The following is a 6,000-nucleotide window of genomic DNA, read 5'->3' as shown; positions in this document are numbered from 1 at the left end:
GTGGCATTGTAGGAACTCTCCCACAAGCAGAGCACCCTCCATCCCCCCGATCTCTCCTCCCGCCTTTACAGAGACTTCTAGCTGATTGGAGGTGACTTTGGTGATTGAGGGAGTTAGGTGAGGAGGGAGTAAGGTACTCCTTTTCATTTCATTTCCTATATTTCCTCAAAGAGCGTGAAGGGAGCCGAGAGTTTACAGAGAGTACAGCTGACTGGGAGGGTGGAGTTCCAGTTGGTCCACAGTGCAGCTGGATTCTGTAAGGTAAGAGGGGATGGAGGCTAGGGCAGTTGCATGCTCCTCCTGTAGGATGTGGGTGGTGAGGAATACCACCGGTGCTTCCACTGACTATACCTGTTGGAAGTGCACCCAACTCCAGCTTCTCCGAGACCGTGTTAGGGAACTGGAGCTGGAGCTGGATGAACTTTGGATCATCCAGGAGGCAGAGGGGGTAATAGAGAAGAGTTATAGGGAGGTAGCCACACCCAAGGTACAGGACAAGAGTAGCTGGGTTACAGTCAGGGGAAAGAAAATGAATGGGCAGACAGTGCAGGGATCACTCGTGACCATTCCCCTTCAAAACAAGTATACAGTTTTGGATGCTGTTGGGGGGGATGGCTTACTGGGGGAAGGCCCTAGCTGCCAGGTCTCTGGCACTGAGTCTGACTCTGAGGCTCAGAAGGGAAGGGGTGAGAATAGAAAAGCAATAGTAATAGGAGATTCAATGGTTAGGGGAATAGATAGGAGATTCTGTGGTCGCGAGTGAGACTCCCGGAAGGTATGTTACGAGGAATGGTTGAGGGTGCTAGGCCTTTTCCATTAGAACGGAGAAGGATGAGGGGCGACTTGATAGAGGTTTATAAGATGATCAGGGGAATAGATAGACTAGACAGTCAGAGACTTTTTCCCCGGGTGGAACAAACCATTACAAGGGGTCATAAATTTAAGGTGAATGGTGGAAAATATAGGGGGGATGCCAGAGGTAGGCTCTTTACCCAGAGAGTAGTGGGGGAATGGAATGCACTGCCTGTGTAAGTAGTTGAGTCGGAAACATTAGGGACCTTCAAGCGGCTATTGGATAGGTACATGGATTACGGTAGAATGATGGGGTGTAGATTAATTTGTTCTTAATCCAGGATAAAAGTTTGGCACAACATCCTGGGCCGAAGGGCCTGTTCTGTGCTGTATTTTTCTATGTTCTATGTGCACAGCAGCAGGCTAGGGGGCCATCGGAGAAGGAGGCTCCATACTCTAAAAATCACACCCGCAGCCCCATCCAACCATGTAGATGGGTTTGCCTTCCATCATGGTGTCCCTATCAGCTTTATGAGTATTATAACCTGCCCAGATCCTATCCTTTGGCTGGGGACAATTGATGACCCCATTTTCCTGGAAGGTGGGGGGGGGGGGTGGGGGCGGAGTAATCATTAGCAGTGCAGGTATATAAATAGAGCTGGCCCGTATGGTACTGGCTGGCGAGGGAACCTGTAGTGAACTACTGGTCCTGTGGACATGTTGTTGTAAATAAAGTTACTTTCTGATTGACTCTACAAGCTCATGCTGGATTCTTTGTAGCCTTCCAAAAATGAGTCTTCAGTGCAGCCCTTGTGAGTTGGTCAACGAGGCATCCATCTTGAGGTGGCTTCACTGTCCCCCTTCTGCCTGAGAGTGCCCACCTCTCCCAGTGCCAAAGCGCCAGAGCTGCCAGCCCTCTGATTGGGTATGCAGCATCACGGGCCCGCCCACCATCTTTTCATCGGACTCCAGTCTGGAGTTACCTAATGAGGAAGTTGCCTCCTGGGAGATTGCACTGTCAGGTTTCGCTGCTGGCAAGTGAAGGATTGGGACCCCATTTGGTCCCACCGTCAGAGCCCCGAAGCCCATGAGGAAAATGTGACCCATGACCTCTGTTCAACATCTCATACAAACAACAGAATCTCTGACAGTGCTCCACTGGAGTGTCAGCCTAGTTATGTGCTGAAATCTCTCATTGAACCCATGACCTGATAACTCGGAGGCCGGAATGGCCAAACTGAGTGAAGGCTGACACAGTAGGCCTAAGTGAGAGCAGCCATTCTGGACCTTAATTAAACGACCATTCTTTCAGTATGAGCCAAGGCAGTGAATGTGGGCAGGCTGCTCATGGGACACTTTCAACCAATCCTCTCCTCTCCCAACCTGCAATCATGCACAGACTCCAATCAGGATGCTGGATAGTGCTCACGTCCTGAGAATTAATTTTAAAAAGACAGCATAATGAAGAAATTCAGCTCTACCCGTTCATCTCAAACCAGCTCATGTCAACCTAGTGACAAGAAAGTGAAGTCCAAATTCTTTATTTGCCCCTTATTTGGCAGCACGGTAGCATTGTGGATAGCACAATCGCTTCACAGCTCCAGGGTCCCAAGTTCGATTCCGGCTTGGGTCAATGTCTGTGTGGAGTCTGCACATCCTCCCCGTGTGTGCGTGGGTTTCCTCCGGGTGCTCCGGTTTCCTCCCACAGTCCAAAGATGTGCGGGTTAGGTGGATTGGCCATGATAAATTACCCTTAGTGTCCAAAATTGCCCTTAGTGTTGGGTGGGGTACTGGGTTATGGGAATAGGGTGGAGGTGTTGACCTTGGGTAGGATGCTCTTTCCAAGAGCCGGTGCAGACTCGATGGGCCGGATGGCCTCCTTCTGCACTGTAAATTCTATGTAAAAAAAATAGCAAATATTTACTTTGTATGTCACTATGAATGGATACATTGACATGCTTAAGCTGGCAACATTTTTAAGTCCTTAACAGTGTTATTATTTTATTGTCACTTAATTATTATCACAGATCCACATCTTCATTTGAGATACCTCAGAGAGGGTGACTCTGCTTATCAAGCTCTTAAATTAGTCATGTTGGATATGCCCATCATTGGATACTGGGAGTGGAATTAATTATAAACTTGCCTTGAGAATGCTCAAGAATAAATATCACACCATCAACCCATCGAGATTTGAAATCCAAAAAGCAAGTCTACTAAACATTCTCCATGACGCACAACACCTAGCGTACTGGTGCAAGGCCCATGTTTGTTATCACCTTGGGAAGGTGATGGTGAGCAGCTTTCTTGAATCTCTGCCGTCTGCCTGATGGAGGTACACCCAGAGTACTGTTAAGGAGTGAGTTCCAGGATATTGACTCAGTGACCATGCCAAAGTCAGGATGAAGTGTGACTTTGAGGGGTATTCACCAGATGAAACACATGAATAAGAACTTCCCACAATCAATATTGTTGAACATCTTCCCAACATCGTACCATAAGCGTAAAAGGAGGCCATTTGGCCCATTTCACCAATGCCAGCTCTTTGAAAGCACTATCTAATTAGTCCCACTCCCTGTTCTTTCCTCACCGGCCTGCAAATTGTCTTTTTCCAATTCTCTTTTAAAAGATACTCTTCATCCCGATCTGCATCCACAAGGCCTTTTTCAATTCACTGGGCAAACTGATTATGACATTTGTGCGGGGAGGGCAGAACACAAGGATCCCAAAGAGAGTACTGCAGAGGACATGATCCATGTGGGGCTTAGCCCTACCAAATATTATCACTAGGCAGCAGCCGCGGAGAGGGTAAAGGGGTGGATTTGGAGCCAGAGGCTGCGTGGGTGCTTATGGAGGAGGACTCCTGCAGCGGGACCTCCCTCCGGGTCCTAGCCACGGAGGCGCTCCAATCCCCACCTAATAAATATTCAACCAGCCCACTGGTGTTAGCAACACTCCGGTCGTGAAACCAACTGCAGCAGCATTTCGGGTTAACCGAAATGTCCAGCAAGGCTCCCATCTGCAACAACCACAGGTTCACACTGGCGACTATGGACTCCACCTCAGCATGGTGGCGCAGTGGCTAGCACTAACAAGCTTGGCCAGAGAATACAGTTAACCATCAATAACTGCTGCGTAAGGGCAGTATGGCGGCGCAGTGGGTTAGCAGTACAGCTTCACGGTGCTGAGGTCCCAGATTCCATCCCGACCCTGGGTCACTGTGAGGAGTTTGCAAATTCTCCCCGTGTTTGTGTGGGTTTCAACCCAAAAGATGTGCATGGTAGGTGGATTGATCACACTAAATTGCCCCTTAATTGGGTACTCTAAAAAAATTTTTTTTTTTTAAAATAATTGCTGGGCTAACAGTTATAGGAGCCATTAAGCTGTTTTCTTCTTTTTCCAGATACTACAGCCTTAATCCCGCCACTTGAACGAGGTAATTTAAAATTGTACACACCACTACTGAAAACATTTCGCTCATAAAATATTACCGTGGACCATAGTCATGTACATAGTCATAGTCACAGAATTTACAGTGCAGAAGGAGGCCATTCGGCCCATTGAGTCTGCACCGGCCCTTAGAAAGAGCACCCCTATTAAGCCCACGCTTCCAGCCTATCCCAGTAACCCCACTTAACCATTTTTGGACGCAAAGGGCAATTTAGCATGTCCAATCCACCTAACCTGCACATCTTGGACTGTGGGAGGAAACCGGAGCACCCGGAGGAAATCCACACAGACAGAAGAAAATGTGCAGACTCCACACAGACAGTGACCCAAGCTGGGAATCGAACCTAGGATCCTGGAGCTGTGAGGCAACCGTGCTAACTAGTGCGCTACCATGTTGAACCATGCTTATACAGGTTGCTTCAGGCTCCACCCCCATTTTCAGTTTACAGTTTTGTTTGCACTTCAGCCCCATGCTCCTGATCTATGGGCACCTGGTGCGGAGAGGAGCGGGGAAGGAGGATGACTTCCTCATGAACCTGCTCCTGGGCCTGGCCAAACTCGTCATAAACAGATTGAGGCAGTGGGTGACCTCTGACCCGACTGTCTGCCGCTCTACTGTGGCTACATTTATGGCTGGGTATCCCTGCAGATGGAGCACACGGAGTCCACCGGCACCATTGAGGCCTTCAATGCCAGGCGGGCACCACAGGGATTGGAGTGCCTTATTGGCGCTCTTAATCTCGTTTTAGTTTGATGTTTTAAGTTTAAATTTGTGATTTGTCTGTGTTTAAGGCAGGGTCCCTTTAAGGGGTTGTCCCTTTAATTTGTTCCTGAGTTTGTTTGATTTAGTTTCCTTGGTGATTTGATTTGCACCAAAAATGTCAGACCTACTGAGATAATTGGTACAGCAAGCCACAATTTGGAATTTGTACTTTGCACCTTTTTTCTCTCCCTACGACCCACATGAGCGATGAGCTCCATAGATTGACAGCTGGCAATGCTGAAGGAGGTTTTGATGATTGGATTCTGTATGATGCATGGCTTGCAAAAAAAGTAGGGTTCATAACACTTGCAGTTTAATGTGAGAGCAAATGATCACTCCAGGACAAATGTGGATATAGTCACCTCGGTCAAGAAGGGTCAGGGAGCCAGGGAAGCTGGACTTGATGATGAAGGGTCTGATGCTGATTCGCTTTGTGATGTGCAACTTGCTAGTACCTGTGAAGGATTAAAAGCATTTATTCCTCGATTGGGACATTCAGAAGAAATGGAAGAAGCAACTGACAAGCTACAAACATCAATCGAGAAAGACCAAAGGGCACTTTTTAAAATCGAATCCCTGCAGTGCAGAAGGAGGTCATTCAGCCCATCGGGTCTGCACCAGCCCTCCAAAAGAGCACTCTACCTAGGGCCACTCCCCCGCCCTATCGCCACAACTTTGAACACTAAGGGACAATCCACCTAACCTGTACAGCTTTGGACTGATGGAAGAAACTGGAGCACCCGGAAGAAACCCACACAGACATGTGGAGAATGTGCAAACTCCACACAGATAGTCACCCAAGGCCAGAATTGAACCCGGGTTCCTGCCACTGTGAGGCAACAGCTAACCACTGTGCCGCCGTGCCACTAATTGACTAATTCTTCTTGAGCAAAGTTCAGGGAAGTAGAATAGCATCTGAGTTACAGAACCAAAATGGTCCGTTCAGCCCAACTATTCTCTGCCAGTGTTTCTGTTCTGCATGAGCCTCCTCACAC

At 48.2% G+C, this 6,000-nt stretch overlaps 1 long non-coding RNA gene across 1 annotated transcript in view; it reads right to left on the bottom strand.

The window, feature by feature from the left end:
- Positions 1 to 2,633: 2,633 nt before the first annotated feature.
- LOC119978882 overlaps positions 2,634 to 6,000 on the bottom strand; it is a 40,987-nt gene continuing 37,620 nt past the window's right edge. The window contains exons 3-4 of the long non-coding RNA XR_005463590.1: positions 5,368 to 5,460; positions 2,634 to 2,688 (exon numbers count right to left, since the gene is read on the bottom strand). This is a non-coding gene — a long non-coding RNA (uncharacterized LOC119978882). The remainder of the gene's footprint in view (positions 2,689 to 5,367; positions 5,461 to 6,000) is intronic.

This window comes from Scyliorhinus canicula, chromosome 15, assembly GCF_902713615.1.
Source record: "Scyliorhinus canicula chromosome 15, sScyCan1.1, whole genome shotgun sequence".
NCBI classification, from domain to species: Eukaryota; Metazoa; Chordata; class Chondrichthyes; order Carcharhiniformes; family Scyliorhinidae; genus Scyliorhinus; species Scyliorhinus canicula.
The sequence above is the reverse complement of the archived record's forward strand: the minus strand, read 5'-3'. Positions and strand labels throughout refer to the sequence as shown.